This window comes from Ambystoma mexicanum, chromosome 4p, assembly GCF_040938575.1.
Source record: "Ambystoma mexicanum isolate Mex_15411 chromosome 4p, UKY_AmexF1_1, whole genome shotgun sequence".
Classification (NCBI taxonomy): domain Eukaryota; kingdom Metazoa; phylum Chordata; class Amphibia; order Caudata; family Ambystomatidae; genus Ambystoma; species Ambystoma mexicanum.
This window is the reverse complement of record NC_090927.1, coordinates 109,681,503-109,706,304: the sequence shown is the minus strand read 5'-3', so window position 1 is coordinate 109,706,304 and position 24,802 is coordinate 109,681,503. Positions and strand designations below refer to the sequence as shown.

At 47.1% G+C, this 24,802-nt stretch overlaps 1 protein-coding gene across 3 annotated transcripts in view; it reads right to left on the bottom strand.

The window, feature by feature from the left end:
* Nucleotides 1–24,802, bottom strand: part of DNAJC5G (DnaJ heat shock protein family (Hsp40) member C5 gamma) — a 410,708-nt gene that overhangs the window by 5,541 nt on the left and 380,365 nt on the right. The window lies entirely within an intron of this gene.

Sequence of the window (24,802 nt, the reverse complement as noted above, 5' to 3'; positions counted from 1 at the left end):
CTGCATTATCAAAAACTAAAAATATAAATTTTAGTTAATTTAAAAGAAAAGAAATACCAAAAGGGAGTATCATCATAAGTATACAAGAAAATTTCATGGAAAAAAACTTCAAGTACAAATATTTATGAAGGGCAGAAAAGAGAACCCCAAAATTCAAGTAAAGACCGGATCGCCTTTCAGTTTTGCTATAAAGTTACAGGTCACATAAGGCTAAGGGCCATACTCGCACATGATTTTTCCCCCCCTCGCCCCCATCTGTGGATCACGTACAACCATGCTGGCTGCTATATGGAGGATAAAAAAAAATTTAAAAAAAAGCTTTGGTCATTCTTTCCAGACCACCAACACCCACTTCCATTTTGTGAAGGTTTCCAAGCTTATGTCTTGAAAGAGGCAGTCGCTGAATTTCTACCCCTGGAGGTCTATTCAATATGGCAGCTTTGAGGTCGTCCACTCTGTTTATTGGCTCGGACTGCTGCCCTTAAAGTGTCACATCTTCCAAACCATGCATGATGCACTATCCCTGTTATTTTAGGATGTCTGTTTGGATAGGGATACCTCCTTTTGCTCGTTAGTCACTGCTGGCACTGCTGGTCATCACTTTTATAAAAGGTGGAATTCATTTGTCTGACAACCTAGACCCCACACCATGCCATTTGGGAGTGAGCACATCCTTATATTCAAGCAGCTGTATCTTCGAAGGCAGACCTTGTTCCAATACATCTCCAGTGTGAATGGTACTATTTAATACAAGGATGTGTGGGATGCTCGTCGCAAGTTCTTTGATCCAGGGGGGGGGGGGGTGATTTGGGGTTTGTGTCTGAGGGAAGGAGGCAGATAAGGCGGTATTTCCATTTTGGATGGGTTGAGATTGAGGAGGTGGGTGGTGTGATATATCAAGGGCTTTCCTCAACACAAAACAGGCCTCCAACCCCCTGTGGCAGAGCAGGGAGAGACTGGTGGCCTGACTGCACATTGTGTACAAGAGGAGTTGTTGCAGCAAAAGGCGCTGCCAAAGTGGCTAGAGAAAACAACTTTTACCTGCAGGAGAAAGGCATCAGCCTCCCTCACAACGGAGTAGCAGCACAACTGAAATATCCGAGTGGTAGAATGCGTACCTCCCATGTAAAGAGACTTGGGTTAAATTCCTCATCAAGGACTTTAATTAATTTAAATTAATTTTGCCCAAACTCCAAATTTACAAGGACATGGTGAAATAAAATAAACACTAACAGAGCAAGAGGGACAGAGAGAGCCATACCTACTACTTACCCAGGAGGAGCAAACCTGATAAACTGGAGAAAATCTTGTATAGTAAGGTTAATTGTAACCATTAATTGACTCAACCGATACTCAAACTGACCAATGAGGGGGGGGTGAACTACCATGGAAAGCCAATAATGTAAGCACCGCTTCCACCAATGTGGAAGCTGGACAGTTCAACCAAATTAGAAGTTGGATAGTGGAGAAAGGACTGCATTCAGTTACAAGGTGTCTCCGCTGGGAAGTGTGTTCCCTGCGTCGATGGTTTGGGGGGTGGGGGGGGATGCGAGCCGAAGCCTGGGAAGGGAAACATCCTTGTGCCCGGTAGTTACCCCGCTGTGATGACGAGGGAATGCTGAGGAGGCCCAGCTAAATTCAGAGGGGCAGAAGAGGCCAGTACCCCTCTGATCCAGAGGAGCTGGAAGAAAGGCAGCCCATGCAAGCCCAAGGATGGGGCTATGAAACACCAGGTTCCCCAGTGAAGAAATTACTGTGGGCAGCCAGACTACTCCTGGATGGGAAGAGGTGAGCCCAGTTCAAAAGGAATCTCTTAATAGGCTCATCCCATTGCTCAGAGTTCAAGATACCCCAACCTTGATATCCTCCCGTCATCCTCCCTTGTGCCCCTGAGAAGTGCCCTACATGTGGCTACACGCCTCATCAAGGGTCTACACAGACAACCACATCTCTCTGGCCCTCATCAACCTTAATGGGCTCCCACTGCACACACAAATCACTTTCTAGTCTTGCTGAATCATCTATAACACAGTTGCTCTCAAGTCACCCAGCTACCTCGCGGAGAAACTCAGCATCTCCGGCAGACAGCGCACCACCAGAAGCCAGGACATATGCAGAGTTGAAATCCACCACTGCAAAAAGGAATGGACCAGAAAACAAGCCTTCTCTGTCTACGCCACAATACTATGGAAGCTCCACCCCATCAGCAGCATGCTCGCCCCACGCTCCTACAATTCAAAAAAGAATTCAAGACCCACCTCTTCTAGGAGTCTCCACTCTTCAACACCTAGGCCATCATGGCGCGCACCATGCCGCCTGACTCACTAGATGCTGTCCCCCGGTACTGCTGTACCCCTTCACTGTGCCTCTCTATATCCTAATGCCCCCCCTCCCTGCTGTAGATCTTCTGTTATCTCTAAAAAAGTGCTCCGTTATGCATCTGTACTATTGTATATCTCTATAAAGCGCTCCACTGCTTCTCGAAGCTAAGTCTGTGCTCCATAAATACCATAACACCTACGAGAGGGGGGAGAGCCAAGAGACCCCAAGGGAGGGGGAAAGAAGTTTCCTTGGAGCAGGGATAAAAGAGAACTAATAAAAATACCTAGAGTGGAGAGAAATAATGTGTGACGTCCTAGCATGGAAAAGAAAACCCCAGAGTGGGATAGACAAGTGGAAACCACACACAAAGTTGGGAAGAAAGAGAAATGGAAATAACCAAGATAGAATTTCTTTGGCGTGATGGTTGAACACATGGCTGTTCTACTGGCATCTGAAGAACTTTATATCCCGGGGGAACCAGAGTGGAAGAAAACCAGGGTCAGAAGCAATCAACCATCATTTGGTAGTTAAAACCTTTAAATCCATTTGGGTTTGTTTTTCTAGGGAAAGTAGTACGCTACGATAGGATTTAGGCTAGGAACTTTGTTTTACTTCATCCTGACAGTAGTACCCTTTACTGGAACTTTTGGGTTTTAGAAAAGGGTATAGATCGCTTACAGTTAGGGAAAGATTATTATTTTTGTTTTTATTTTCTGTTAAGCTAGCCAAGAAGTCAGAGAAAGTACGATAAACCTTATGTCCAGTGTCTATGTCTTAATTCTGGCTCCTAGTGCCATCAGGTGATGGTTGAAAGCCAGCTTTTGAGGACGTGGAGTTGTGAGGAGGATGAGATTTGGAAGTACATTTGTGTCATCATAAACATTTTTTTTTCGATTCGACAGATCATAAGTCACATACAAAAGTTCATCAAAAACAATTAGTGACAATTTTTAACATATTACAAAGAAGTCAGCAGATCCTTCAAAACAAGTTCGGTAAACTCATCAACAAAACGAGTAGTGCCATCCAACTTACTTAAAACATCATTCCCACAACCAGTTGAACATTTTGCTCTCTTCCTCAAAGATTGGTCAAGAAATTCCCCATGCAATGAGTTACTAGCACAGTCAGACAATTGAAGGGCCTCATTCAACCTTCTAACACAAAATTGTCTGAATAAGGGGAATAGATATTTCGTCCTGATGTGACAGTATTCCAGACATGCGTGTCTCATCTGCATATTGGTGGCCTTTTCAAGGGATAGAACATACAGGTTGAAGAGGAGTTGATGCAGGGAGAGACCTTGCGGCATGCCATACTCGACCGGGGTGTGGTCAGATCGAAAAAGGGTGTCCTGTCAGTAAGGTAGTAAAAGCTACTCACCCTAGTAACTATTGTACTCCTAGTACATGGTCTACTTTCTTGCATGCTATTGGAATGTATTACCCCAATAGGGGGAGCAACCACAGCATGTTGTGCAACAGCATGAATTTTCAAAAACAGTGCCTGGGACACCTGCACAAACACAGCCCAACATCCTCCCCCATATGGAACATACACCTGCCTTGCACATGCTCCACTCCCAAACTATCAGTTCCCTCATCACCATTAGATACATTAGAGGGGATGAAGGAGGGCCAAACGAAAGAAAGGGGTCAACGGACTAGGGGTTTTGAGTAGCCACTCTGGTGAGTAACTTTCACATATTCCACATCACATCCCCTTCACTCCAAACAATTGGGATACGTAAAAAAGGTAGTTGGTCTTTGTACAGAAACCCACTCGAACTTCTGAAAACCCAGGCACGACTCAACCAGAAATATTGCGAAGAACTGTTTGCCCAAAGTCAGCATCTGCTTAGAAACTCGAACCCACTGAGCAGGGTTCCAGAAGGAATGAGGAGTAGGCCAAATCTGCATTTTCAAATTTCCTTCACAGAGATGTAGCCTGTCACTTCCATCAACACCACATTAGTATGAATGCCACTCAGAGGTCTACGTTTCCGCAAGTAATTGCATGCTAGATAGCGGTGTGCATTCTAAAGTGCTATGTGTTCAGTGCTGGAAAGGTCTTTCAATTGATGAAGAAACGGAGGAGCCCATAGCTGTTGAACCTCAAAAACCTACTTGTACCCAAACATTGAAGGATTCTTTCTGCATCTATGTCAGGGGTGGGTAAAACGATTTGTAATAAAACCTATTGGTCAAGCCAAATCCTGCAACTACTTTGGGCAAAAGGGAAGGGTGCATCTAAAAGAGCACTTTGTCTTTGTGAAATATCAAATCCTGCATCAGAGCTTGTAACTCATTGATCCTGTGTGAAGATGCAACCAACTAGAAATGAAGTCCTCCATATGACTAGATTTAAATCCACTGAGCCGGGGGGCTTAAATGGTAGGACAAACAGTAGTATATTTAGGTCCCAACAGGGACAAGGAAACCAAACATGCAGACAGACTGCCATGACCATTAAAATGTCTTCAGATGATTGAGTTTCCAAGAGCAGCGGGACACATTAAGGTAGGTGAAAGGTATGTCCTGCAGGACTCTACGTTATGCTTGTTCATGCCCAATGCGACATGAATATCAAAGCATTACCCAATGACAGTCGCAGAGGGAAAATGCTTTTGTTGGCACACTTGTATCTAAATTGTGTCACTTTGCTTTGGTATTGCGTTTTAGTAGACCGTGTCCTGGCTTTTTTTCCAGACATCCAGTGTCGCTTGCGACAAGTGTCCACTTTAAATCAAGCCACCCGGGACTAAGCCACAAAAGATATATGGGGGAGGTTGGGTGACAAATCGTCCTCTTTGCTGAGACCCTGTGCTTTGGGCCAATCGGAGAAGGAAACATAATTTCATGAAGATCTGAAAACTAGACTGCTTAGGCAGTGGAGAGGTCTGAAGATGATGCAGGAGTCCACACTTTACCTCAGTAGATGCAAAACCATGGCTATCAACAGCAGAGACGTGACCATGTAAAGATTCCCTATATTTTAAGAAAGGAGAAAAGCATCTCCAAAAAAGCATCACCACTCCCTTGAACAGAGCACATTTCCAATATTGCAAAAAGGATAGGTGTTAAGGTGGAATTCCATTTGGGGGTTCTTTTGCGAGTCCAAAGCTTCTTGCGATCTTTCCTTCTTTTTAGACACTTAACAGAGGGACTGGAGTAGAAATCCCACTGCATAAAAACATATGGTGGCTTAAGTGGCTACAAGTGAAGGGTTGCTTTTTAAGCAACCTTTATGTCTCCTGGTGTGGTCCCTCGCATCTGAAGTAGGCTGGTGGCAGCTATACATTTTGTTTTTGGCTATGCCATGAGTAGCCTTTTTTTTTTAACTACATTAGATGTCAAATGGCCATATATAGTACCCATGCTGGTACTTAAGAAATGTCTTTATTCAAATAGGCCATGAGGGATGATTGATCGAGCTGTCCCAATGCAAGCACTAGACAGAGCCTGCCAAAACCTCCTTTGTGCAACTGCTATCCAGTCTAGGCTATATCTGGGTCTCCCAGACATCCGAATACATATGTGGGTGTTCTGTATGGATAATTCATAAATGCTGCATCGTTATGGATTGGCTGGGTTAGAGTGGTTTTGTGTGGGGGGAGGGAAGCCGTATTGGGGCAGTGGGGTGTGTGCACATGGATAACCCTGGGCTGTGTCTCCGATCAGTCCTGGTCAATTGGGCTGCTTTGGAGGACCCAGTGACCTGCTGTAATGGCAGGACCCTGTTCTTTTATGGATGGCCCCCCCCCACAGTTTCCGATAGTTAGGTATGTTATACTGCACTTCTGCATCCCTCAGGGACTGCCTGCTAGAACTCCAATCCTGCAGCCACTTCTTAGTCAGTGCTGGAGTGAAAGTGGGTGCCATACTGCTGCAGTGTCTGGACATTCATTGGCTTGCTGATGCTCTGCAAGCTCCACGAGAGAACAAGACCGCATTCTGCAGATGTTGCTCTTGAAGGGACCGCTTCCCGTTGGCTGTCTGATCCTTCATCTCCACCTGGGACACGTGACCTGCTTGCTGGGACCTCTGCATTGCTCCCAGGATGCAGTCACAGCTGTAGTGCCCTCCTAATGTATCATTTTCATAAGTCTTCATTGGGATTACATTTTCCTGGGAGTCCCCCACCTCCTTCTAGCCAAACCCAATCCAACCTCAAATCATACCTATCCCCTCCTCCCCCACACACACTTCTTGAGTGTTTCTGCTGCAGCCAGCACCAATCAATTATCTTCTCCTCGCGAAGATCTCCTTGATCTGGGTTCAGAGGTAGCTCTACCCCCTAGATCCCAATTGCGACCATATGATGAATGTGACATGGGATCTCGAATTGCCACCCCCCACACCCCCATCACTGTCTCTGGTGCGGATACCTGTGCCTGGAAGCATTTTGGTGGGGTCACCGACTCTACAGCTGGACGATTATACATTCTCTTGCACCTGTGGGCTTTAACTATAATTTACTTACCTTTCACCCATTACTGTCACAACCTTATCCCCCACCAAGGGCTCACGGGGCCCCTTGGATGCCTTGGAGCCAGTCCTGCCACTGTTGGCATAGGAGACACTTGCTGGGACGGGGTTTCTATGAGCAGAGGACAAGCATGGCCGCCCCCATGCAGAATACTGGAGAACTGCATTCTGCGGTCTAGCCTTCAGGGCCGCCCCAAAGACACCTGGGATACTGCCTTGCTATTTAAACCATGCCCGATCAAGGGCAGGCGCTTCACGTTATTCTGCCTAGCAGCGCGACGCTCATCTGATCCTGCCCTTACCTGCTCTGCAGCTTCCATCGGCACTGAACTTATCCAAGGCAGAACCATCGCCATCCTTACCTGCTTAGCACCACCCATCGGGTTCAACATCATCCGAGGCAAGATTCATCACCTTCCTTACCAGCTCCACTGGTCGCCCGGAAGGCCAACATCTTCATCTCGTTGGACTCTTGGGAAACATCCTCCTCCAGGTCCTCGCTACCTACAGAACAAAACCAAAATCACAGGTTAGCCACTTGCTAGGACGCTCCCAGCGTCACTTGGCGTTCTTCTTACCCGTCGACTTCTACTGCAGCGCTTGCCGTCTGCAACAAGAAGCGAGAAAGACAATATTGCAAATTCAACTAAGGACTTGCTTGCATCTAAAAGACATTGCTTTCGCCAGAAAGACTTACCTGAAAGAAGGAGTTGCAGCCGGTCTGAACTCTGGCCCTCGCCAGTGAAGAAACTCAGCGGAACGGTGCCCCCTTTCGACGCACCCCTGCCCAGCGCGGCAGGACAGAGAGCGCACCTTTATAGAGAGCCAGGTGAGAGACATTCCCTGGGGAACTGCGAGGGGATCCCGGGAAGAGGGTTGCAAGGAAAGGAACAAAGCTTATCTCCCCCTCCTGTCTTCCAGAGTCGTCCCTCGATTATCCAGGGCCCAGGACAGGCGAAGGGTTCCCGAGAGCATTCCAGCTATTCGAGAGGCGCCCCCGTGGACCAACAAGGTGAGCGTTACAATTACTACGAGAGAAAGAAGGGAGTCTTCCCATTGAACCATATGAACAAACTTTAGGGAATTTCTGAAAGGAAAACACAATAACGTGCTTGTGCACTGCCATTTTATTCCTGTGCACTCCATGGGGTCCTGCAGTATTCATAGCATTTAATGCATTATTAATGTGTTCTGGGGAGGAGAGTTTGTTAATTTACTCCCAATGCACCTTCTACAGTAGGTCCATTCTGCCTTAAAGTTCACCCCTAGCAACAGAAATAAACATGCAGTCTTTCCACTGGTTTTAGGAATAAGCTGGGCTTGCTTCTATCATTTCACTGTTTTTCACATATACCATGTATCTGTTTACTTACCTGTAGTACTTATTTGAACTGTTTTACACCTAATGCAATACCTATAATTAGGATTTCTGATGCTTGTACCTGCTTAGATTCACATGCTATTCATAGCCCAACATCTAGTGGATGCTGCAGAGTATTACAGTTGTTTTTGAAACTCTAAAAGGAACGTCGACAGGGAATGCCAGTAACACTATCCCTAGTGTGACATCCACTGTACCCATTGTACGTCATGCGTCAAGGTCCCTCAGATTGTTTTGTTTCTGACATGAGGTTGCATGAAGCGTACCGTGATTATAGGTGTAGTAAAGCAGAATCTATCAGATAAAGCCCAGAAAAATATCTATGCACCTTCTACTCCAAGGGTAGGAAGGGTGTGCGAATGTGAATCTAAGCAGATAAAAGTATCAGGAACACGATTACGGTGAGTAATGTATCCCTTTTGAGGCTTGTGGAATCTGCTTAGAGCACATGCTATGCACAGATTAGCAAGCAGTGTTTGGTGAAGGTGGTGGGTTGTGAGACGGTACAGCAGCAAATAGATGTGTTAGACACGCTTGTCACACCCGAGAATCTGTTTTAGAGCGAGTGTCAATGCAGTAGTGCTGAGTGAAAGTATGTACGGAGCTCCATGTAGCTGCTTTGCAAATGGCGTCCAGCAGGACGTTTGCGCTAAGAGCCAGAATGTCCCCCTAGTAGAGAGAGCTCTTGGTGTGAAAGGCAGAGTTTTGCTTGATAAAGAGTAGCAAAGCTGTATGCATCTGACTATCCATCTGGAGATGTCATTTTTTAAAATGCGGTCTCCTTCTCTGCCTGGTGCCGTTTTTCTGAGCGGTCTGGTTTACATAGTGAAGGACCATCCTCCTTACATCTAGTGTATGGAGTTTCTTTTGAGCCGAGCTAGTTGGGTTCTGAAAGAAGGCCGGTAGCTTGATTGACTGGTTTACGTGGAATTAGAGTTGGACTTAGGTGAAAACCTAGGGTGCATTTCTAAAACCAATGTATCTTTGTGGATAACAAATAAAAGGGTCTTGCGCTGAATGCTTGAAGTTTGCCGACTCGCCTTTCGGAAGTGATCGCCACCTAGAAAGCCGATTTATACGCAAGGTGTTTAAGACTTGACTTATGTATAGGCTCAAAGAGGGCTCCCATGAGTTTTGCAAGTACTACATTGAAGACCCAGCCTGGTGGTGGGTTTGATATAGGAGGGTGGAGTCTCTTTACTCCTCCATGAATGCCTTAATGACAGGGATCTTCCACCATGAAACTTTATTGTGAGAAATGGTGTATGCGGACAGCGCCGTCAGGTGAACCTTTAGAGAGTTCACGACTAACCGTGAGTCTAATAAGTGGAGCATGTAATGAAGAATGTGTGTTGGAGAACATTCTATTGGGTTTGTTTTTACTGGCACCAAATTACAAATCATCTCCACTTGTCAAAATAACAGTGTCTGGTGCTTGGTTTACGTGCCTCCTTGAGGATTTCCATACACCTCTGAGGTAAATTAAGATGTCCAAACTCTACGACCTAAGGAGCCATGCCACCAAGTTCAGTTAGTGAGGCTGAGGGCGTAATGCTGTCCCCTGTGCTGGGAAAGCAAGTTGGTCGGGCACGGGCGCTTGACCGGATCGTACATGGCCAGTTTGCGCAGATGATACCAAGGTTGTCTCACCCACATGGGAGCAACTAGGATTAACGTCATCTGTTCCCTGTGAATCTTGTTCACCACTCTGCTCATTAGTGGAGGGGGACAGGGGCAGCATAAGCAAATTTCCCTGACCAACTCATCCATAGGGCGTACCACTTGGAGCCTGGTTGGAGAAACCTAGATGCAAAGTCTGGGCACTGCTTGTTTTCTCTAGTAGCGAAAAGGTCTACTGTGGGGTAACCCCACTGTGAGAAAATGTGATCTATGACATTTCTGTCAAGTCGCCACTTGCAATCTTCTGATAGAGGATCTCTGCTTAGTGAGTATGCTATTGTGTTGAGTTCCCCTGGAATATGTTGAGAAGTCTGGAACATCTCCCCCCCCGCCCCCTTTGAATTGCCCATTCCCAGATTTTCTGTGCTAGCCTGGACACATTTGGAGAATGTGTGCCCCCCCCCCGCCTCCCCCAACCCCGGCTTGTTGATATAGAACATTGCAGTGGTGCTGTCTGAGAATCTGTACCAACAGATTTGTAAGGTGCACTTTGAATGCTTGTAGATCTTTGAATACTACGAGAAGTTCCAACAAGTTGATGTGGTTCTGTGATTTGAGTCCACAGACCATGTGCTTTGAGATGAAGGCGATGGGCCCCCACCACAGCAGAGTGATGAGCCTGTTGTAACTACCGATTGCACCGCCGGGTCGTGGAATGGTTTTCCCTTCCAACAGATTCTCCTTTGTCCACCAGCGTAGAGTTTGAACTAGTGTTGGCGAAACGACCACTAGATCGTCCCACTGACCGCTTGCCTGAGACCGCTGTTTCGCCAACCACTCCTGCATCAGGCGTAGATGATGTGCAATCATGTGTGTGGGACCAGGTAAATGCAAGATGCCATCAATCCGAGCAAACACATAGCTTTGTGTACGCTTATCTGGTGAACGGCTTGATACTGAGGTATCTGCAGCAATATGTTTTGTATTACTTCTTTTGCTGGAAAGACGAACCCTTCCTCTGTTTTTATGACAGCTCCTAAGAACTGTCAAGACGCGTTTGGTACCATGCTCGACTTTCTCGTTTATCGAGAAGCCCAATCAGAAAAGATTGATTCTTCTTTGGGTATTTTGCTTGCAAATTTGGGGCATTTCCCCGTGATCAACCAGTCGTCCAGGTAGGGGTATACTGGGATTGCTTCCCTGCACAGGTGCGCTACCACCAGTACCAGTACCTTGGTGAATACCCTTGGAGCGGATGCTATTCCGAAGGGTAGCACCTTGAATTGGTAGTGCTGGTTTGCAATCTTGAAATGCTAGAATTTTCTGTGCGCTGGGAACCTCAAAATATGAAAATAGGCATCTTTCATATCCACGATTGCTATGTAGTCCCCCTGCTTTAGCAGTGGGATCACTTCCTGTAGCCTTGTCATGCAGAATTTTTGTGGCTTGACTTAAGTGTTTGCAGGGCGCATTGTTAGATCTTTTTTGGGCACAAGGAAGTACGTTGAATAGATACCCTAGTGTACCTGGTTCACAGGGACGATTACAGCAGCGTCCTTTAACAGCAGCACTTTCACCTCTTTCAGAAGTAGGCGCCGTTACTCCTTTGTGGCTGTTCTTTACCATGGAGGATGGTGGGAGGGTAATTCCAGCATCTCTAGGCAATAACCGCCCGTCACGGTAGACAGTACCCACTTGTCTGAGGCGATTCCCTCCCATGCGTGAGTGAAGTGTGTTATGCGTCCTCCTACTGAGTGACATGGGGTGGGCCTGAAGCGGGTGGTCATTGCTTTGGTGGTGTAGACCCACCTCTGGATGAGAATCAGCCACTGCGGCGTGATCTCCTTTGGCCTCTCTGAAGGCCTTGAGGATTGGCCGCGATTTGAACACCTGGACAAACCCTGACCCTGGTTGTATCCCGATCCCCTTTGAGAATTGTGCCCTCTGAAGCGATAAAAATAGCACCCCTTTGACCTGAGGGTTTGTTGGTGAGCTGCCCCGTGACTTTAGAGTGTCATACTCTTCTTTTGCACTTTTCAGTGCATCCTCTACTACCTTGCTGAATAGAACATTTGGCTTGATTGGTCTGTTTAGAAGAGTTGCTTCTGTTTTGAGCTTAAAGCCTGACTGGCGCAGCAATGCGTGGCGCTTGATGAGTGCCCTCAACAATAATCGGCTACATCCAAGTTGTTCTTCAGAATGTAGTTTGAAACAGCTTTCCCTTCTGACACAGTGGGGGAAGAGTTGGTATGTTAATGGCTCTGGGGCTGAAGCCATTATTGTAGTTATTTCGTCCCATTTGTGGCAGTTGTAACTTGCCAACAGGTGGTGTTTGCAATCCTTGTCCGAAATGCTGCCGAGGTAGCGACTTTCCTACCGAAAGTGTATTTTTATTGCTTTCCTTGTTGAGGGGAGACGGGGTGCGTCTGATGACGCAAGAGGTGTTCCCGCCCTTTTCCTAGTGGTGGCAACGACTAATGAGTTTGGCTTTAATTGACCCCTGAGGTAGAAGGGGGCTGGACGGAACATATTTTCGATGCAGGGGTTTACTACCTGTGTCAAATTAGGGGTTACCAAAGATGGTTGAATTCTCCTTTGCACAGATTGCAATAAAGGGATGAATGTAGCTGCTGCTATTTTGTCTTCGAATATGTTTTCTACAAAATCTTTGTCTACTTATTGATCTGTTCAGCTGCCTTTAGAAGCATGTCACTGAACTGCATCTGGTTATCTACCGGTGAGTCCGCCACCGGCATGTCTGTATGGTCTGGCGACAGTATACTGTAAACATCTTCCTCATAGTCGGCATAATAATGTCCCACCTCCCCTATGTCCCCCCTGATCCTCTGAATATTTTCCAGTCTCCTGGAAGCTTTGGGACGGGTCGTAGTGTTAAAAATGGCCAGGGTCCTGTAGCAAGGTGGCTGCTTGTGGGGTGTCTGCCCATGCTCTTGGGGGGGGGGGGGGATGTTGTGACTGTGTTGACCCCTTAGCTACTGGCGTGTTCTGGAGCCTAAGGGTTGCCGTCGAAAACGTTGCCCAGAAAAGAAATGCGCCTCATGACCCAGTCTATATCTTCAGCAGACCACTGTGAGGAACTTGGGATATGGAGTGAGAGGTAGCTCAGGTGTTGGCTGCCTTTTGCGTCTCATAGCCGCCGTTATTGTACCTTCCCCCTGGGTAACAGTCCTTTTCACTAGAGGCTTTGTGGGTCTTGGAAGTGTGGAGTTTCGAAGTCCACCCCTTCAGAAGAGTTTCTGGTACATTTTTAACAAGATGTGACAATTTCGATGTTGGATGGGATTTATCCGATTTTTACATGTCTGTAGACTGTTGCTTATCAGTGAGTGAACGTGCCGGCACCGGGTCTTTTGATGGTCGGTTTTTAGCGGTAGGTTTAGACACGCGTCCGGGCCGGATTTTTCTTTCGACTTCGGGGGCCTGTCGCGAGGCGATCGTGATTGCTCAGAGGACAGGGAACTGGTGAACATTCCCCTTGACGCTGTGTGTGGTCGGTGTTGACGTCGACTTATGGCCTTGGGTTGTGTGCAGGCTTTGCAGTGGCCCTTTTTGTGATCCCTTGGAAGACAGATTGCAGACATGGTGCAAGGCCTTCCAGGGAAATTTTTTATTGCATGTAGCACAAAATTTGAAAGGTGTATTTTCCATTTTGACTTAGAAAGGCAGCTTGCGAAGTAAAGAGGGAAGAAGGGGAAATATGCATTCTCTTATTTCTAAGTTATGAACCACCACCACTCTCCCTACTGTGAGGGCTGAGGCCTGGCGCGGCCTTCTGAGGCTGTGTGCAAGTTCGTCGAGGCAAGTTCTGCAGCCGATGAAAGTAGTCCCCAAAACCGTTGTCGAAGTTTTTGTAACGAAATGCTAAACAGGACACAGCGAGTAACAGATTTTTTTGATAATAAATGGCATAGCCAGCCAGGAACTCTGCTTTCAGTGTCTGACAATGATGGAGGAAAAAAAAAAAATCTGCCAGTAATGCTATCCCTAGTGTGACGTCTACTGTACCCATGGTGCGTCACACGTCAAGGTCCCTCAGATTGTTTTGTTTCTGACATGAGGTTGCATGAAGTGTAACACGAGTACAGGTGTAGGAAAGCAGATTACGTATCCAATAAATCCCAGAAAACATCTAAGCACCTTCTACTCCAAGAGGAGGAAGGGTGGGTGCATGTGAATCTAAGCAGATAAAAGCATCAGAAATACGATTACGGTGAGTAATGTATTGTCATGATGCCCGCTCCCGGGGAGCCGGTTCAAGCCCTGCGTTCCCGAAAGCGGACATCCAGTCCCCAAGGAAGGACCCAGCAAACCCATATAGGGGCCCTTTGGACAGTGTCCTGGCGCCATAGGCGCCAGGCTCATTATGGAGGTGCTTGGGTGCACTTACCTGATGCAGACCATGCTGCAGGATCCCGGCCTCCTTGAGGCCTGAAAGGAACTACTTTACCTGTGGGACTAATTTGCCATCCGGGCGTGGTCGGGGAAGGATAAATACCTGGAACTTCTTCCAAGGCTATTTAAACCCCACCCGAACAGCCACACGTGCTTCGCGTTGTTCTGCATCTAGCAGCTGGACGCTCACCGTGTCTGCTCCTGCATCCTGACTTCTGCCACGCCTGCCAGCATCTTGGATCACCTGCAAAGGAAGAGAAGAAGAGAACAGAAGAAGGAAAAGTCCTTACCTGCTAAATCCGCATCCCGGAGACATCCCGCCGACAATCCTGAAAAGGAAGACTTTTATTTAAAAGCTCATCGCATCGATCGCTGCAGCGCCGCATTCCACTCACCTTTACTGGGCGCCTCCATGTTCAGCAGCGATCATCCGGATTCGCAGTCACGCCCCAGCGCCTAGGGAGAAAAAGACCAGAACAAAAGGTGAGAGAGAAGGGAATAAGGAAAGCTAAATCTCCATGTTAAGACTACCTGTTGATTCATTCCCTCTTCATTTCGGGTCCGCGCCGCATCCTGGCATTTCCGGACCCCGGCCCCTAAGGGGAAAAAGACGTCAGCGTTAATGAGCGAATGAAAAGACATTACCAAAAAACGCTCATTAAAGACTTACCTGATTTCTACAAGGATTTCACCTCTCATCTCGGGTCGGTGCCTGTTCCCCGGCATTCCGTACCCCGGCCCCTATGGGGAAAAAGACACTAGCATTAGTACATTAATGCATGGACACAAGGGGAACCTCTTATCAAAAAACTTACCTGGAAGCCAAGCAAGTTTGGTTCTCACCAATCCGAAAATCCAGTGAAGTAACTGGATGCCAACGCGGCCCTGCATCAGAAGCAGGATGGAGAGCTCGTCCTTCCAGACCCTAAGGTGAGACGCTACGAGGAATCACAGAAGGGTTTCGAGGAGGGTGAGAGGGGAAAGTGGGAGGCTGATTGCATTACCCCGCAGACAGTTAATCCCCTATTTTCGCCTACAGAAGGATACTTCTGCGAGCCAGACAAGCCAGATTTGGGGGCCCGTCCAATCCGTCTTCCGAACCCTGCGCATCACCTTGGAAGAGGTCACAGCAGCGCGAACCAGGCCAGCGCCTCCGTGGGAGTCAGGTGAGCATTACATGTATCCCTTCTGAGGCTTGTTAAATCTGCCTTAGATCACATGCTATGCATAGATTAACGAACAGTGTTGGAGAAGGGGGTGGGTTGTGAGAAGGTATAGCGGCAAATAGATGTATAGATACATTTCCCTGACCAATTCATCCACAGGGCGTTCCCTCTAGAGTCGTGTTGGGGTAACCTGGATGCGTAGTCTGGGCATTGTTTGTTTTGCATTATTGCGAACAAGTCTGGGGGGGTGGGGGGTAGCCCCATTGTGTGAAGATGCAGGCTACGATATCTTTGTTGAGTTGCCACTTGTGCTCTTCTGGTAGAACATCTCTGCTTAGTGAGTCTGCTAGAGAATTCAGTTCCCCTGGAACGTGTTGCGATGTTCCGAACATGGCCCACTTGAGTGCCCACTTCCATATGTTTCATGGTAGCCTAGACAGACTTGGAGAGTGTGCCCCCCTGCTTGTTTATGTAAAACATCGCAGTGGTGCCATCTGTGTATTTGTACTGTCTGATCTGTCAGATGTGCTTGGAAGGCTTGTAATGCCTTGAGCACTGCTAGAGGTTCCTGAAGGCTGATGTGATTTTGGGCTGTGATCCGAGTTCACAGACAATGCGCTGTGAGATGAAGGTAATGGGACACCCGCCCAGTGAGTGATGAGTCTTATGCAACAACCACTTGCACCACCAGGTCGCGAAAGGGTTTTCCCTTTAACAGGTTCTCCTTTGTCCACCAGCATAGAGCTTGCACTAGGGTTGGCAAGACGACCACTAGTTCGGCCCAATTGCCTGAGACCACTATTTCGCCAAGCACTCTTGCATTGGGTGCATGCGCAATCGTGCCTGTGGGACTAGTTAAATACATGATGCGATCATACCGAGCAGGCACATTGCTTTGCGTACGAGAAATCTGGCGACCCACTAGATACTGAGGTATTTGCAGCAGTATGTTTTGTAATCTTTCATTCAACGGAAAAGCCTAGGCCCTCTTCTGTTTTTATGACAGCTCCTACGAACTGTTTGACGTAGTTTGGTACAAGGCTTGACTTTTTCTCGTTGAGTGAGATACCCAAATGAAAAAGTAGATCGATTGTTCTTTGAATATTTTGCTTGCAAATTTGGGGGTTCTCCCATGTAATCAGCCAGTCATCCAGGTAAGGGTGCACTGGGATTAACTCCCTGCAAAGATGCGCTGCCACTACCGCCAGTACCTTGGTGAATACCTTTGGAGCTGAAGCTATGCCGAAGGGCAGCACCTTGAATTGGTAGTGCTAGTTCGCTTTTTTGAAACTCATGAATCTACTGTGCGCTGGGAACATTGAAATATGAAACTATGCATCTTTCATATCCAAGGTTGCCATGTAGTCCGCCCCGCTTCAGCAGTGGGATTACTTTCACCCAGATACCTCCAGGTTGGGTACGCACTATAAATAAACACACTTCCTATAGAAATGTCATGCAGAATTTCTGTGGCTTGACATGTGTTTACAGGGCGAAGGTCTGAAACAGGGCGCATCGTGAGGTCATTTTTTGGCACAAGGAAGTACATTGAATAAATGCCCTCGTTTACCTGGTTTGCCGGGACGAAGCAGTGCTGTCACCTCTTCCAACAGGATACATTCTTCCTGGGAGGTGTTCCTTTGTATTGGTGGGTGGGTGGTTGGTTGCTGTATCAGTTCTATGCAATAACAGCCCGCCACAGTTGACACTTGTCTGAGGCGATTCCCTCCCGTATGTGGATAAAGTATGAAATGCGGCCTCCTACTGGAGTAGCATGGGAGGGCACCTGTAGCGGGTGGTCATTGCTTGGGGTTGGGAAAGGAGGGGGGGGGGGGACGAGGTGTTGAACTGGAGGCGGAGGACCTTCTTTGGCCTCTTTGAAACCCCTGTTCAGTACTGTCCTCGTGATGAACCCCAGGACGAGCTTTGACCTTGGTTGTAACCAGATGCTTGTTGAAAGTTTTGCCCTCTAAAACAGCAAACATGATAGCCCGCCCCTTTGTCCGGAGGGTTTATTGGTGAACTGCCCCAATGATTTTAGGGTGCAATATTTTTCTTTTGCGCTCTTTAGAGCATCTTCCACCGCTTTACCAAATAACACGTTTGGTTCTATGGGTATATTAAAGGCAGGTACCCGAGTTTCAAGCTTGAAGCCCGACTGGCGTAGCCACGCGTGGCGTTTGATTAACATGCCCTCTATTATTCTTCCTGCAAGGTCTGCTGCATCCAATTTGTTATTGAGGATGAAGTTTGCCATTTGTTTACCCTATGCAATGGAGAGCGACAGTTTTGTTTTAAGGGTCTCTGGAACGGATGCTAATTGTTCAGCCATCTCATCCCACTTGTGGCAGTTGTAACTAGCTAATAAAGTTGTGTTATTAGCAATTCTAGTCTGGTAAGCTGCTGAAGAGGCTACCTTTCTGCCAAAAGTGTAAATCATTTTACTCTCCTTATCAGGAGGGGCTTCCGAAGAGGCCAGAGGAATTCCTGCTCTTTCAAGTACTTGTTGCCACTAAAGGAGCCAGGTTTTAACTGTCCACTGATGTAAAGGGGGTCTGAAGGGGCTGGCCGGAATACTTTCTCAATGCACGGGTTGACTGGCCATGTTAAATTAGGAGTAAGCAGAGAGGGTTGGATGCGCCTCGGTACTGATTGTTGAAGACAAGCTAGGGAATAAGAAGTCAGCAACCCAACTTATTCCCCCCCTGCCCCCTAACTACCAAGTCCTTATCGACTTGTGTATCAATTTTGAAATGTTCTGCTGCCTTTAGGAGCAGGTCATTATACTGTATTTGGTTATCCAGTGGCGAGTCTGCCACCGGTGGGTCTAAGTGATATGACAAGGATGTCTACGTCACCAGAAAATTGGTCGACGTCTCACCGATGTCCCCTTGGTCGTCTGTGAGTTCCTTGTAGTCTTGCAAGGTGCAACAATAAGCTTGTGTGAGGTCTGTGCGGGCTCTTTGGTGGAAGACTAGGTAGCTGCTGCCCCGCTTTGAGTAGTTACTGGCCTGCTGTGTGGAGTACCCTGAAGGTATTGCAAGACCTTGGGGTGGTCAAAGAAATTAGCTAGAGAGGACATACACCTCATGACTATCAATCTGTTCTGCTGTCCATTGTGATAAACGTGGGATTACTGGGGGGAACAGAGACACGGGGGGGGGCATTTATGGTGCACTCCCTGGGTCATAGTCCCCAAAATGGAGTCCACTCCCTGTGTCTAAGAAGACTTATGGTCTTTCGACATCTAATTTTTTTTAAAACATTATCTGGGACATGTGTTTAATGAGCGTGCTCATTTTCAAGCTTCGAAGAGGCCGTCGGTGGTCGGCATGCGAGGGGGGGGGGGGGGCCGTCGACGTGTCTTTCAACATCCGGTCGTAGGGGTGCGAGGACTTCAGTGCTTTAGACACTGTCAGAAACGGACTTGCCTGTGTTTCAGGGGCCTGTCGTGTGGCGAACGCACTGGTCCGGAGGAAAGGGACATTTCAGACCTCCCCCTTAATGCAGTGTGTGGCTTTCTGGTGAGCGTCATGGTCGACTTTCGGCTGTGGAGGTGTGTTGGGTGGTGCGACTTGGTCGTGCTAGTGCTGGCAGGTGTTGTCCCTGTAGCAGAACTGTCAGTCTGCCTGTTGCGGTCATGGGCTTGCACACGGGTGTCCGACAGATCCCCGATTGACCATGTTGTCACTGTAGACGTTGATGCTGCCGTCGCTGGAGGTTCCTTCAACGTCCACGGCCGCCTCGGCTCACATGGCGTGGTGGGCCCAGCGTTTTGTTTTGCGGTCCTCAATTGTTTCGGACCTGAAGAGTTTGCACAACTTGCACTGTCCTTCTGTGTGATCCCTTGGGAGACAGATTGCACACCCGATGCAAGTCTTTCCAAGGGAACTTTCCACCATTACAGGAGGGCCAAAACTTAAAGTGTGTATGCTCCATTATGTATGGGGAATGCAGCCTGGCAAACTAAGTGGGTGGAGAGGGGAATATGCATTCTCTTAATGAAACTAAAGAATGAACACCCCCCCCCCACTGTGAGGGCCAAGGCCTATTGAGGCCTTCCGAGGCTGTGGTAAAGGTTTGTCGAGACAAGTAGTCTATGATAGTAATATGTCCTTGATGCCATTGCCGAAGATCTTGCGGTAGATGGATATCAAAAGGCAGAAAGAATATATTAAGTTTCGATAGCCAAGAAGGAACTCTGCGATATGATGGTGGAAAAAAACAATCTGAGGACTTTGACACGTGAAGCACCATGGGTACATTATATGTCACACTATAGATGGTATTACGGGCACGCCTTGTCAACGTCCCTTTGAGTTTCGAAGACAGCGCTACAGCGTTGTGGTGGGCCACCTAGGGAGTCACTGACCAGTGCCGGAGGAGCAAGAGGGCCAGAGGATTTTCAGATTGTCCATTTTTAGGAGTAAGGATTTTTGTATAGGACCCGACAAGACTGTAAAAGCACTGCACAATGTCTAGGTTGTGGGACAAGTGTTATGTGGCATGAGTGGTAGTGCAAGATGCACCCCAAAGCTAGGTTTGTATTCCCCTCAGTGTTACCACAAAACCAGAGGCACCCAATAAGTATGAGACAAAGGGTATTAACTAGCTCTGTGGTTTGTGATTGAAAATATGTTCCTCTTGAGGGCACCCGTCTATAAAAGGCAGACCACTACCACATCACAGATGGTACACCATGCCCCGGTGTGGACTAATCGGAGGCACAGCAGGCACAGGGAGTCCGGGACTGCAGAAGGAAAAGACCCACTACACATGATGCAACACCTGCACCCAGAGTCTCAAACCATGGGTGAGAAGGTCCAAAGGGTAAAAAGAAGAACAAATTGTGGGCTTAGTAAAAAGCGGATGTTGGATGTAGCACCTGCCCCCATACCTTAAGAGAATAGGACAGATGGTTATCTACGCAACGTGTGTGAAGGCAATAGCATGCATGGGCCATGTGACCTGCACTGCTTTTGAAAACCATGACACCCCAAAAGTATGGGTGAAAAGGAAGAACATCGGAGCTCACTGGAAAAATAGATACTTCATGAAACCACATGAAACCACTGCAGTGTGGATCTGCTGATTGGTCCACTATGATGCGCACAGCTGTAGACTTGAAAATAAGAAAGTTATTGATCAAAGGACTTATATTGGATTATTTTACAATCAATCGTGAAAGCTGGGAAAGAATGAACCTGCCATGTAATCTTACTATGAATGATATACAGCCATATTTACTGTGGAGTAAATATAAATAACTTAATTACTAGAGGCAGATTACATCGTTCACCTCCAAGATCTGCAACTGCTAAATAAACAATAATTATGAAGATGACAAGGCTTTGCTTGGTTCTGTGTCTTTGCAATGATTCAATGCATTTTGTATTGTTGGTCATGCTTAATCTCACATTGGGCTGAAAAATGTGTTACCGATCGTGAGAGATGCAGGACTGCACCAATGTCGCCCTACCTTATATCATTTATTAAGAGTGGGTCTTCCTTTCCTGAGGATGGGCTCTTATCAAATCTCCATCAGGCCCTAAAACTTAGAAGCACTTCAATATCACCTTAATGATGGATTGTCCTTTTCATAGCTATAGAACATTCATTTGAATGCGTTTCTTTATTGTATATGTAAAAGATGCATGCAATGCTTTTTTCTCTGAAATGAAAAATTATTATGAGCTAATGTGCAGCCCACTTCAAATCTAAAAGCCTTCCATTGGTTAAAGAATAAGGTGTGTTTAATAAAAAAAGTTATAAAAATACAATAAAGTAAAAATTAAAAGCAGGCTGTACAGGAAGCCAAGACAACGGTTAATTTCTTTATGTTCTTATCTAGAGCACACAAAGTGGTCTTGCATTGGACCTCGCTGGCAGCATTATGGGCTTGCTCCAAATGGCCCTGTAAGCGAAATGGGGCAAGAGAGTGGGATCGAGGGAGAGTGAAGAGACGCGAAACCCGTGGTGTTAATGGGTGCTGGCCAGAAGTACCCAAATGTTTTAATGGGACTGGCGATACTGCATTGTACCGGTGCTTACATGGGAGCAGGGTTCAATAAGAAGCGATAGCACTCTGGGTTTACCTGCTGATGATGATCGCACCCTCCCCCCGCACCCACATCAAAAAATCATGCATCACCACCGAAATCATTAAAGGTGCACTCATCAATGCGAGATCTGTAGTCGCCCATGCCTTAGACATTGCAGACATTATCACCGCTAATGATCTCGACTTCATAGCTATTACAGAGACCTGGCTCCACCCAGCATCTGGCCCCTCTCTATCACTTGCTATACCCAATGACTATACCATCTATCGTGCAGACAGACAAACAGCTAAAGGTGGTGGAGTAGCCGTTATTGCAAAAAGTTCCATCAACATTAGACACATACAAAACCAATCACTGACATCAGCGGAATTACTCACCCTCAAACTATCCACAACGCACACAAGCACTATCACCATCCACCTCATCTACAGACCGCCAGGCCCCATACTATCCTTTAATGACGACATAGCCCTTCTACTCTCTAACAATATCAAACCTAACTCTCGACTACTCATCCTAGGAGACTTTAATCTAGGTCTCAATGATGAGAAAGATGACAAAGCTCACACTATCGCCAACACTATTTCAGAATTAGGACTCACCCACCATATCGCACAACCCACACATAACAAAGGACGCATCCTTGACTGGATAGCTGACCTCAATTGCAACACTACCATCCTCTCCAACACTCCATGCGCCTGGACCGATCACCACCTTATTACCTTCACCATCAACAAAGGCACTCAAACACCAGGGCCCTCCTCCAATGCCCCACCCACACTCACAAGAAACAACAAAAATATCACACTAGAGAAACTCCTCCCGTTACTCCAACCCATCATCGACTTCTCACCCACCATGACCAACCCTACTGAATTAGTAGATCTATACAACACAACTATCCTTAAGGCCATAAATACCATAGCACCACTCAAGCTTCGGAAAGCCAAACCAAGAGCACACCTCAATTCCTGGTTCACCCCCAAACTAAAAACACTCCGCAAAGCCAAAAGACAAGCTGAATTAGCATGGAAACAGTCACCATCCACCATTAACAAGACATCCTACGCACTAGCATCGAACATCTATAAAACAGCCATCATCCAGTCTAAAAAAACATGTACAATGAAAGAATCAGCAACGCCAAATCTAATACCAAAGAGCTCTTCAATATCCTGAGAGAACTCGAATCACCCTCCCCCATTCCAGACACCTGCAACAAAGACATCCACTGGTGCACGAACATCCAGGAAGCACTCCTAGGCAAAATTGCCACGCTACAAGCCAAAATCTTGACAAAGAAAGAAAGCCTCACCCTCTCCGATAACATCACCCCCTCTACACACACCCACACCACCCCCCAAAATGATGACAATAACCTCTTTGAGTTTTCCACCATAACCATTAAAGAGGTTGAAGAAATAATCTACTCCCTTAAACCGTCCAAATGCCAAGGCGACACTTGCCCAGCCCCTATCATTAAAGATGCTGCCAAACAACTTGCTCCCTTCATCACCACCCTCATCAACGCATCTTTCACCTCCAACATAGTGCCCAACAACCTCAAGGACTCCTGGGTTCTTCCTTTACTCAAGAAGCCCACCCTTGACCCTAATGTCCCCACCAACTACAGACCCATAACGACTGTACCCTTCCTACTAAAAATCCTCGACAGAGCTGCCTATCTCCAGATACAGAACCACCTCGAGAAAAATAACTTACTAGGACTCAGACAATCAGGATTCCGCCCCAAACATGGCACTGAGACCGCCCTGATTGACCTTAAGACACAGATGGACAACATTAAAGACAATGGTAAACTAGCCCTCCTTCTCCTCCTTGACTTATCGGCCGCCTTCGACCTGGTCAACCACGACATCCTCTGCAAACATCTATCCTCAGCAGCCAAATTCTCAGATAACGCCAACGCATGGATCCATTCCTTCCTTAACAACAGATCCATGAGAGTCTTCGCACCCACAGCCCCTGCCATCCCAGCCCCAGTCACTTGCGGTGTCCCCCAGGGCTCCTGCGTCTCCCCCACTCTATACAATGTATTCACGAAACCCCTCTTTGACATACTGGACCGCTTGGGTGTCATCTACACCAACTACGCAGATGACACCCAAATACTGATCCCTTTAACAGGCGACTACTCCACAGACCTCACTGCTCTCAACAACATTTATTCCATTATACAAGAATGGATGGCCAAGCATGGCCTATGCCTTAATGACGACAAGACCGAGCTTCTCCTCCTAGGTTCCCAACCCAGACTTAATAAACTCGACAAACTCTATCAAGCATTCACCATAGACGGCAATAACATCACCGTCTCTAACAGCGTCAAAACCCTAGGAATCTACCTCGACTCCTCCCTCACACTGACAAGACAGATCAACTCCATCTCTTCAGCCACTGCTTACACTTGTAAACTTATCAATGCCAGCAGACCTTACCTCTCACCATCCAACTGCATCACCTTAGCCAGAGCGCTAGTCCTTTCCAAAGTTGACTACTGCAATGCGCTATACTTGGGAACCAGTCAGAAAAACATCAACAAACTACAAGTCATACAAAACAACGCCTTGCGAGCAGCCCTGAATATACCCAAACAAGAACACATCTCGGACGCCAGACGCACCTGCCATTGGCTATCCATACCACAAAGAATTGAATATAAAACCATCTCACTCACACACAAATGCCTAGCTAACCAAGCACCCAGATACCTATCCGACAACCTCAAGCACCACACCCCAGCACGCCCTACCAGATCAGCTCAAACACACTGCTTAAATATCCCAAGATTTAAGCTCCAAAAAGCAGGTGGCTCCAGCTTCCCCGTGCTTGCCTCCAAACTTTGGAATTCACTTCCACTCGAGCTGAGATCAGAACCGTCCTTTCACAGATTTAGACACAACACCAAAACTTGGCTTCTATCCAAAGAAACTGCCTAGCCCTACCGCACTAGCATGCACCAAGACTGTAAATTTGTAAATATGTAATCGATTTGTACATTTCTGCTGCATTATTCTTGTTGTATTCATTATTCTTGTTGTATTCATCGCAAGCGCCTGGATGCCCTAGGGCCAGGCGGGGCTATACAAATAATAAACTAAACTAAACTAAACTGATGTGGTGGGGTAGGATAGGAGGGAGTTATGGAGCTACAGAGGGAACCACAAGAGCAAATTCTGATAATTGATAACGTGGAGGAACTAAATACAATGGAGGAGGGTGGAACGTTGGGGCCCCCATACCAGCCCGAAGTGGTCTCGGCCAAAGAAACATCTAAATCACGCAAACCTCAAACAATTGAGGAGGACGGAAGATTTGTGCGACCAG